The sequence below is a fragment of the Rhyacophila brunnea genome, unplaced genomic scaffold (assembly GCF_057557595.1).
Source record: "Rhyacophila brunnea isolate RB1 unplaced genomic scaffold, BYU_Rbru_1.0 scaffold_488, whole genome shotgun sequence".
Taxonomy (NCBI): domain Eukaryota; kingdom Metazoa; phylum Arthropoda; class Insecta; order Trichoptera; family Rhyacophilidae; genus Rhyacophila; species Rhyacophila brunnea.
Window position 1 is genome coordinate 9,530 of NW_028233157.1, and position 12,084 is coordinate 21,613.

Consider the following 12,084-nt stretch of genomic DNA (forward strand, 5'->3'; position numbering starts at 1 on the left):
TTTCTTATGCCTTCCTCATGAATGTATTTATTTTTATTTTCAAGACTTATTAATTCAAGTGTTTTTCTCAATCCTGTTATACTTCTTTCGTCTCATTTTCTTTAATACCTTCCTCATATATTTATTTCCATTTTCAAGACTTATTAATTTAAGTGTTTTTCTCAATCCTATTGTTTGTGTTTATGCTTTAGTTGTAATTCACATTTCATAATATCCGACTGACGGGTCATTAATTATACAAAAATTATCATTCACAATATCCTAGACAATTCTAATTGAATATATACTTTCTCCTATACGATGAATTTTAATTATCAACATTTTAAACTTATAAAACAAAAATTTTAGTAATACGATCCATTTTATGAGACACTTCTATTTAAAAGAGAAATTTCAAATTTATGTAAAATAAATCATGCCCCAAAAATCATTCATTTCCATAATTTATTTTTGAGATTTTCGTACCCATAAAAATGCAAATCTTTGTCAAGACATTAACGGGTAAGACCATCACTTTAGAAGTAGAACAAGATGACACTATCGAGACAGTAAAAGCAAAGATACAAGATAAAGAAGGAATTCCGCCAGACCAGCAGCGACTGATTTTTGCAGGAAAGCAGCTTGAAGATGGACGTACCTTGAACGATTATAATATTCAAAAAGAGAGTACTCTTCATTTAGTTCTCAGACTTCGTGGAGGTAAAAAGAAGAAGAAGAAAACTTACACTACTCCAAAAAAAGTCAAGACTAAAAAAATACGAAAGAAACTTGTTGCTCTTAAACATTTCGATTTATTGAATGATGGAACAGTAAGAATTAAACCTAAGAGCTGTTCTAATTGTGGTATTGGAACCTTTTTGAGTACTAATGCAAAATTCGAATATTGTTGCAGATGTGATACCAAATTCGAGGAATTCGTTGAGGCTGCATGAAATAATTAAATATTCTTGTCTGAATTCTTTTTATGATTGGTTGTTCTTTAAAATATAGTCATTCTTTAAAATATAAATTTTACCATAAAATCTTTTCAGCCTAAAAAAATATTATAAGACTCAAATAAAACTCTTATTTTTCTAACATTATCTGGCTGTATTTATAAAATTATGCCAAATTAATCAAGTTTTAATTTTTATATGAATTAGTTATTGTATTTATAATTTTATTTCAATGTTCGTACTTATTAATTTAAAAATATAAATCAGAATTCCTTAAAAAAATTTAACGGTAAAATAACCATTTAATGTTCATTTTCTTTTAAAATCGAATATAATTCACTGTATATCTTTTATAATTTACTCATTATTATTTCAAATAGACAAAAGCACAATTTTAAGTTTTGCAATATTCACAATTCGCCAACTAAATTTAGCAAAATAAACATCCTTAGTTTTAGATTTAATAAAATAAACATGATCTGTTTCCAATATCTTAAAAAAAATATTATTTAGTTTTAGATTTAATAAAAAAGTTAATTTCATTTTTTTTTAGATTTTAATAAAAAATAAACATATTCGGTTTCCAATATCTTAAAAAAAATATCATTCAGTTTTCGATTTAATAAAAAAGTTAATATTAATTTTTTTTTAGATTCTAATAAAAAATAAACATATTCAATTTTTAATATTCTAAAAAAAAATATTCATTTATATTTCATAAATCCGTATAAAATTTAAAATAATCCAAAAATTACTGGTAGGTTTTTGATTTCAATATTTTATTATATTACTGTTTAAGATTTTAGAATCTAATAAATAAGATGCTGTTGCTTACGCCATCGAACAGGTCCCAGTATGAAAAAAACAACCTATAATGTTTTGCATGGATATAGACAAGAGAAGATTGAGACTGTATTATATTCCTTAAGCAGGCGAGCATAAATTATAGATCCAATTTCATCTGTATACTGATTATCATCTTTGAGAAAGAGCCTTGCTCACTCTGATGACGGACAATAAGATGTAGAGAGCTCATGGGGTGATGTAGCAATTAGGCAATGGCACCTGTTGCAATAAACATACTTATTAAAGATAAAAGCATAAATAAGATATGGTAAATTTATCTCGAATTTTATATTTCATAAATCTATAAAAATGTAAAAAAAGCGTTCGATTCATAAATTTTGACATAAATAAAACTTTAATTATACAGAATATCAAATTGTAATTGCATTGAATGCTAAACACAATATAATTAACTTGATATTTATAGATACTTAATATTTCTTATATGAATGGCCAATATGTTTATACCGCATTTGAAATTAAAATTTATTATTCATAAAACTCGATAAAAAAATTTAAAAACAAAAAGAATTTGATAGTCCATGAATAAAATAAAATTAAATACATATTCGATTTTACTTTTTATTACGTAAATACCGAGAAAATAAAAAATCTTCCCATCTATTATAGAATCAGTAAAAAAAACTTACTAAAAAACCATGCGCGCATAATATGTTAATGTTTTATTACATTATAAACTAATTTGTATGATATTTTGGATTGCATATACATAATTGCGGCAATATCATGGTAATTATACTTAAATTATATTCATTTTCAAAGACGGACACCGATTTAAATGATCACGTAGATTAGATATCATAAATTTGCGCGCAATTATGGCAATAATCCTTATTTTTATTATTTTATATAATTCGGTTCATTTTCTGTAACTATTTATTTCTATTATAAAGTCGTTGGGCTAGTAAAAAGACTTCTTACTTTCAATTCAGGTTTAATTTATCACTGAGACCTTTATATAATGTAATCAAAATCTATAAAAAAAAGGCTTTATGATAATTAAAAATCAGATTTTAGTAAATTATAAAATAAATGGATTCGTCTATTTATTCAACACAATCTAAAATAATACCCTTATTAGATTATTTTGATTTAGTATAATCTATTGAAAAAAAAATTGCATATTTTATAACTTTTTTTGTACTTAAATTGATTATATCGGCATCAATATGCTAATTTCTCAAATACAATATTGGATTTGACATGTTAGGGATTACCTTTAAGAAAAGAAAAAAAAATATAGAAACATATATTATCATTTCTTTTTTTTCTATTATTTGATTGTAGATAATTGATCATACAAAAACATTTTTGTCTGCTTGAAAGATATGCCTGGATATACGAAATTGGGAAAAAACACACACATCATTATACTGTTTTCTTTGAATATATCGTTTTTTTTAAAAAATTCATATTTATATTTTTTAGCACTATAAATCTGCTTGATTTATTAAACAAGAAAATATCAGCAGATTTATATATATTTTTGTAAAATAAAATCTTTAAAAAGATATACTGTATGATTTTTTTGTGCTTTAAAGTTATTCCTTCAATATTATACCCTGGATTAAAAAATATTACGGATATGTTCAATGATTCCTCCCACAAAAAAACCTTATACTAGGTCACGGTCTAATAAATCATTAAAAAATTGTATTTAGTTTTAGATTTTGTCTTATTTTTATATCTAGCACATATTTTTCAGCTTAAATATAATCTATTATAGTATGCCGAAAATCGATTTACAACTGCAGTGCGCCTTATCCAAAGATTTTTTTTATGCATCAAAGAGACTATTTTGCGCTAAAAATCATGAATTTATAAAAAAATTGTTTTTTTCGAATAAATATAAATTAAGGTCATTTTTTATGTCTAGAAAGTAGTCTAAATTGATTTTCAATCAAAAATATAAATTAGAGATTGAAATTATATTTTTAAATACATAATAACCCGTATTAATTGTATTTCAATAAATAGGCATTATGTTTAACTTGTTAATTCATAAATGCAATATATTAAGTAGAAACTATCTTTTTTAGTCGTTTTAAGATGTAAATTACACAATTGTAAAATATTGGATTCTCTAATAATATAATTATATATTTTTTTTCCTTCAATTTCATTTTTAAAAGATAATTATCTCAAAAAAATTTTAATCAAAGACCATACGTTTAATATCTGATGAAAAGATATACATATTACTAAATATAATACTGATTTTAACATCCGGAAAATTAAATATTTTCGCCTATTCATATTTTTTTTTTGGAAAATGATATAGGTAATACTTGAATTTACTAACTAATAGAAATTAAATACACAATTTTCATACATTTATTCGCAATATTTTGGTGTATTTTGAAACGAGCATATTTATTGGTGATTATAATATTGTATACACACTGATAAAAATCAGTTTCTTTTTTTTTGTTTTCCTTGAAAGAATTCATTGTAACATTAGATTTATTTTTATTGTACCAGTAGATTTATTTTTTAATGATAATATATGAAATTTATCGTTTATTGCATTTTTGTTGTGGCAACTATTGTGTAAATTATAGTTCCTTTATGTGCATTTAATTAGATGATAGCATGTTTGTTTTCAAGAATATCGTGCTTCATTCTTTCTTTGGGTAATTTCATTTCTTATAATACTTAGGTTTATGTTGAAGAAACTCAAATTTTTTCATATGTTTTTGTTTAAAATCAAATATTTCTTAAAATGATTTTTTGTAGAGTCTATGTGCTATAAATACTGAATTAAATCAATCTACTTTGTAAATAAATTTTTATAAATGATTCTGTGCATTTTGCTTTTCTTGTGAATATCCTTTTGTTTTTTTTAATTCATATATTCTTTTTGAATGGTTTGGTCTATCTTACGAGACATTAAAATATTTAGCAGATCAGAGTTAATTTAAATTTTATGATTTACACTTTTTTGTTTTTAAACCTTTTTTTCAATGAAACACAAAAGAGGAAAGAATTGAATTTACTGTGGTTGTGAAGTTAATATGTTGGTGATTGACAAGAAAAGAACAGTTTTTCTTTAGAGTGTCTACAAAAATACTTATTATAATTTGGAAGAAGCTACTATTTATTAAGATAAAACATCAAAATATATAATTCTCATAATATTCAAATGTGATTCAAGAAATACAGAAAAATATTATGTTTGTGAACTTCAAATCGATGAGACAAAAATATGAGGAATGTATATATAATTTCATAATATATTAATTCCGAAGTATTATGAAACATTGGAGCAGATGGGTGGCGAAAGAAGTGTGGTTGAGATAGATGTTTCTAAGTTTGGTGAGCATAAGTACCATAAAAACAATAATTTCGGGTATTTTGGATGTTGGATACGAATGTTAACGGAAAAATAATTATATTGTTGATGAAAATAAAAAAATAAACGCTTAAAGAAGAGATCTTTCATGGCATAATAAAGAAATTATTATTATACTGATTGCTAAAATAGGTATTTCTATAAAAAAAAAATGTGAATAATTCAGTAGGGTTTGAAGATAAACAGATTGTATTTCATTCTGAATCGATTAAAGATGCTGGGCTGGTATAAATGTACGTTTAATTCCAAGCAATAACAAAGAAAATAACTTTTTTTCTGTCAGACACATGAATATGAAGAACTAGATAAAAAATCCATTGTTATCATCAATGCATGTAATTTTTACTCTTTGCGCAGATTTTTATTTTTTGGAATAATCACAGCATTTAACGCATGATACTCCTCAATAAATTTATTGAACGATTTCGCGTAACAAAAGAATAGATTAACGAAATCGAATTTAGAAAAATACTATTTTGAGTGTTTTGTTTTGGTTTCTTTAAATCCATCAAAACTAAAAATAATAAATGGGAATTATAATCCTTTAAACACAATTTTTATAGAAAAAATTGCTATAAAAATGCTTTTTTTATGAAATTTACAATTTATATACCATAGAAAATCCGCTTTTTATATTTCAATATGTAAATCAATAGAGTTTATCGGGAAACTGTTTACGATGTTACATCGCAATCTTTTTGCATGATTACATAAAAAAACAATCTCAAGGTTTTATAAATAGTAAACTATTTTAAATTTTACAGATAAACATCTAATAAAGTTTTTTTAGAGAAAATAAAATGGATTTTACATCGCAGTCTTTTTACGAAATTAAAAAATATGCATTCAATAAAGTTTTTCTAAAAAAAAATAATAGATTTAAATTGTCCTCGTTTACAAAATTTTAAAAAGAAAAATTCAATAAGGTTTTTCTAGAAAAATATTTTAGATTTCTCATCGCAATCTTTTCATAAAAATTAATAATTAAGCACAATTTCTAATTGCAATGACTTAGAAACATATTTTCATGCATTTATAAATGGAATACAGTATTGGATGGCTATACTTAAAACTGTGTTTTTATGCAGCAATTTATATTTTAAATTTTATATCTTCTACTCCCACCCCTTATAGAAGGGATTTTACGATAGTTAATTCAACAAATGAAGCGTTTCGAAGTATCAACCGAAGCAAAGAATTCTTACCACAAAAAAAAATAGAGGAAACTAACAAAAACATTAATAGCATGAGATTTTTGCAAAGATTTTATTATAATTATTTATATTTGTTATAGATAGAAATCTTGTTAAATTTATGTTTTTCTGTTTAAAGGAAAAACAAATGTTTCTATCATCGAAGGCTCATAGAAAAAGGTCGTGTAAAAAATCAATATTCTTTATAATATATAAATTTTACAGATTATACATAAATAATTTTCTTAATAATATAACATTTTACAAATTATACATAAATAATATTTTTTATAAATATAAACGCTAACATATGTCTTTGGAAATGGTTAACATGGATCTTAAGCTACAATATAAATTTGGGAATGAAACACATTCAAAAAATTTATATTAGATGGATCATGGATCATCTTAGACCTTACTTTAATACTTTGAATCAAGATAGATGAACAATTTCGAATTGTTGTGATATACGATCTTTCAATTATATTTGTATTTTTTATGGGAATCTAAAAATTTCTTATTTCTGCTTGTTTTTTATTACCAGATTTACTACTCTTTTCAACAAATTTATATATTTCAGAGATTTAAATCTTTAAAATAACTAAAAATGGCACAACATAACTTTTTTTATCTGTTCATAATCTATATATATTTAAAAGAATCATTAAATACATTTCCTGTGTAAAATAATGCTTTTATTTTTGTTAGGCATATATTCAGCAACTTCTTATCTATTAAATAAAGATAAACGATTTTTATGTGATTCAGTATATATTAATATAAACGAGACGGAAAATTTTGTATTTTATTTGCTGATTAGACAATTATTGTAAATAAACAAGTGTCTAGTTTTCTAAATTTTTGATAATAGAATTTTAATTACGATAAATTTTTGTGGCATATATAAAGCGCTGTTTTTATAATTAGAAGGCCCTCTTTTTATTCATATATACCTTCTATTGTATATTTCAAAGGTTAATTGATAATATCATTCTTTCTTATTCCGGTAAAAGATGTATTGGAAAAATTGTATTAATTTTCTTCTAAGATATCTGCATCCTTGGGCAAAATATACTTGAGATTCAATTTTTTAAAATATTTGATTTAGACATATAATATTTATGTTTATTTTTTGGCATTTGAATCAATTTTAAAGCGTAATTTCCCCATTTATTAAATTTTATACCATTTAGATAAAATTTCTATAAATATTTAGAAGTAAATAAGAATAATAGTATGAAAATCTATATCGATAATTTATTTTAATATAATAAGAAATGAAAAACCACCAGTTACAAATATTTTCGAAGAATTTGAATATATCGATTGAAGCGCTTGTGTTATAGAGTTAAATTTGTCTTTCAAACATTTATTTGATTCTTACGGATATGAAAATTTTATTATGTGTGTTGTTTAATCAAACCATAGGATTGAGAAAGACTCTTGAACTGATATGTATTGAGAGAAGATGGGGCCGATGAGGATATACTAGAGGAATAAATAATAATAAAATATTTGATAAACTATGGATCAAGGATTGTACCAAAGTTTTGTTTGTGAAAATATAAAAGTTAAATCAAAAATTAATCCAAAGATAAATAATTAAAAATGTGTTATTTAACTACTATGGGATTCGGCATATTATCATACATGACAGATTATAAAAGGCCAAATATTAAGGAATTATAAATTCTGACTGAAGCAAGGCATATACATAAACAATGGAATTAAAAAAAAGTACTAAATTAATAATCATTGAAAGATGAAGATATATTGAGTGTGATTGTAAAAATTATTAAATTGAAAGAAGTATTGGTAAACATGTTCTATAGAGCCATCTAGTGTTGTACTTCAGCAAATTTAAATGGCTAAAATATAAATTAGACCATAACTAATAGATAAATTACTAACATGTGAAACACAAAATTATTGAAATTCTATCAATATCAAACCACTATTTTAAATCATTAGTATCTTTTGGTAATATTATGCAGTGATTGCCTATTTGACATCTGAAGCAGAAAAATTATCTCTTTATAAATAATATTTAAGTTTTTTTGAATTAATTTGTGTCAAAACATTAAATTTTCCTTCTTCGACTTTAACTTGATTAGTTCTTGTTAATAAATTTAAAAGAAAATGTTGGTTATCTCAGTATGTCTTACATCCTCTTCTATATCTCACCTCTTGATAAAGAATGCTTATTCAATAATATCTTGGTTCTATAGTTTGAATGTATGTCTAGATTTGGTTATAAACTTCGTGTTCTTTTAGAAGTCTTTTGCAATATTATGTTAGCAGATCATGTCATCTTACAACAAAATAGCGAAACTATGTTTTAAAGTTTATTTATGTGAGAATAAGGTGCTATCGAATCATATTTTTCCGAAATTAATTTTGATTTTTGAAAAATTAGGGTTTTTTTCTTTTGGATTATTTATTCAAGCTTAACTTGATTGTTTCCCGTGTACACATAATATTTATGCCCTTGGCTATATCCTCTTCTTTTACACCTTCTTAGATACCTCTCCTCTTTCAAGATCTATTAGTTAAAGCGCTTTTCTCAATCCTATAGTTTGAACATATGCCTTGATTCGTGACTTCGATTCCTTTCATTTATGCATACTTTATTAACTCCTATTCACCAAAATTTATATTTTTCAATTATAATGTGTTTAAATTGTATATTTTCCATTTGAAATAAAAAAAAGTCATGCATTCATAATATGAAACTATTATATATAAATTTTCGATTTTAACTGATTTAATGCGTGAATATTATATGTTTGTGTTGCAAATATAACCAAAAACATTATAAATAAATAACTTTTATGAGAAATATTTGATATTATCTAATAATGATATGTTTGATACTTTATTCTGTTCAATATAACTATTAATAAATTGTCTATTTGGACACTTGAAACAAAAAATCGCCACATTATATAAATAGGTAATTCTATGTAAATGCCATCTTTAAAATCGGAAGGCTAAAGTATGATATTTTTCATTTACACAATACATTCAATTTACTAAAGGTTTGTTCATGGAAATCAATTTATAAAATAGAATATATTTCATATAGGTACTAGAAATATTGCTTGCTAATATAATCATTTGTCTACTCGAGAAAAGAATCTATAAAGTAAATATATAAAACATTGTGTTTTTTAAAAATATCTTTTCGGATGTTTCTCACAATAATTTCTGCTTATTATTATAAATTGCGTGAAAATGTAACCCTTTTGAACTTTAAATAATTTATTTTCCCTTTCCACGCACTATAAATATTTTTAGTCCAAAATTTTTGTGACTGTAGATGGGCAAAGAAAACAAATTTTAACGCTATCGAATGCCCCATTCGGGTTACCGCTGCGGTAAAACATCTCTATGATACCAATATGGTTTATATTACTTGAAATTTGGGTTCCTGACTCGAGCCAAGTGAAATGAACGCCATAATCAAGAATATTTTTAAGCCGAATGCCTAAATTTACTATGTGTCAGCCTAGCCGTATTTCTTATATCACTCGCTGCTAGGAGGCAAAAAATTATCAGTTTGGTAATCTATGATGTTCTTGTGTGATGAGGATCCGAACTTCCACACATTTAATTAGAAGATTCTAAGCCGAAAATTTCCACCACTAACCGTAGCCACCAGTCAGGCAAATATAAAGCACAAAATAGCTCTGTATTTTTCTTATAAATCTGGCTAAAACACGTATTCTATAAAACATAAATTCTCCGTATTGATTAGAATGTAGTAATAAGAACCATTCTTTCAATATAAACAACCACTAAAAAATCAATGTTCATCATTCCCCAATTATTGTGGTCTAATATTTGATCTCAAACATTTAATTAGTAAATGAAATCTTAGCTATATGTTGCAAAAAAAAGATAAATATTATATTAGCTGTTTTTTTATCACAGATCTTTCCTAAATAAAATTATTTTAATCGATCACTAAAATAATAGTATTAAAACTATAAGTATTAAGCGTTGAAACTTCATTAATGTATACAATTCAATCTATAATCGTATTTAAAATAACTAAAAATCATTTATCCTCTGATATATTGATATCTTCATCACAAACAACTATAATTTTCCAAACAAATATAATAAATTATTCACATATTAAAATTTTAAAATTTTCTGCCTTTTTCTTTTCGAAGCGCAATTCACCTTATTTTAAGCAGATGAGTATTTAAATTGATATATTTAATTGTAATGAATAAAACAGTGGTATATTTATAAAAATTGAAAAAAAATATTGTGAATAACCTTACTTATGCACCCTATTAGAGCCGTTATAATTTTTTTTTTGAAAAAATAAAAAGCTATATGACATATATTTACTTTCAATTTAATAAATTTAATTCATATTTATAAACAGACAATTTTGTTTCAAGGAATGTACGAAAAAATTTGAATGTTAAAAAAACAAACGTAAACGATATTAAAAAATTATAGGGTCAATTAATGCTAAAAGAATATAATTATGAAATACTGTAAACATTACAAATATATTTATTATTATCTGTTCTTATTAAAAAAGTGGATAATTGAAAGATGATGATATAATGATTCTAATAGGCAGAAATTATAAAATATAGTTCAAGCTTATATATTTAACACAAATTTTATGATCTAAAAAATTCTTCACCTACAGTTTTTCGCTATTTTTCGTATTTTTAAGCCTGGTAACACATAAAAATAGATTATTTAAGCTTTTTCAATTGTAAACGTCACATTTTTTAATTCTTCAATTTTATTTTTGTGAATGTTTTATCTATATCTGAAAAACAAATTTTATTCTTTACAAATAATTTTGTAAATATAGATAGAATTATATATAGAATTCTGCTATAAAATCATAAATATATCGTAATATAGTTTAATTATTTTTATTGAATAAGTCTCTTAGAAGTAAGAATCTATAAAATTCCCAAATTTATGGGTTAAAAAAATAATAATTGAATTGTAAAAATAAAACTAAAATTTAACACCTTAATTGTAGTAATATTTTTTGTAAAATATAAAATATAAAAATGAAAAAATCATTAACCTAATTTTTAATATCAGAATTCGTAGGTTATCTTGTTAAAGGATATTATAAAATTCTGTCCAAGAATTAGTCAAATTATATAGTTAAAAATCTCCAAATCTTTAGACTGGCTTATGTTAAGAAAATTTTATTGATACTTGAGCATATAAAATCATAAAAATATACTTAATATATGTCGGGACTATATAAAGTTTTGCTTAATACTTTGATTTCTTATTTTTTTATCCCAAGCAACACCTAAGAGAGTCACAAAAACCAAATAAACACAAAAATCTACATTTCGAAAAAAAAATTTATACCAAAATGCTCATTTTATTGCTAATAATGCCTTTCTAGAAGAGTAAATAATCAATTTTTTTCAATCATATATGTGAAATTTTTATGCCATCCCTAATTTTTATAATATTTATTTAGAGGTTTAAATTCTTGATAATTGAATGGGCATGCACCAGAAAGAAATGTTTAAAAGATCCACATATTATCAAAAAATGGATTTTCTATCTCAAACACAGCCTATAAGTCAATCAGGATAATTTTACATTGTACAAACGGTGGGAAAAACCAGGGATCTATCTTGTATGATGTGATCATATAAAGTGTTTATATTTGGTAGTTCATATTTAAGAGAAATATGTAAATGGTTGGTTTATCTTTTGTAATCAATAA

The 12,084-nt window shown here is 23.9% G+C and overlaps 1 pseudogene; it reads left to right on the forward strand.

Annotated features, from left to right (window-relative positions):
- The first annotated feature begins 473 nt into the window (after positions 1 to 473).
- Positions 474 to 932, forward strand: LOC147066582 (uncharacterized; annotated as a pseudogene).
- Positions 933 to 12,084: the final 11,152 nt, after the last annotated feature.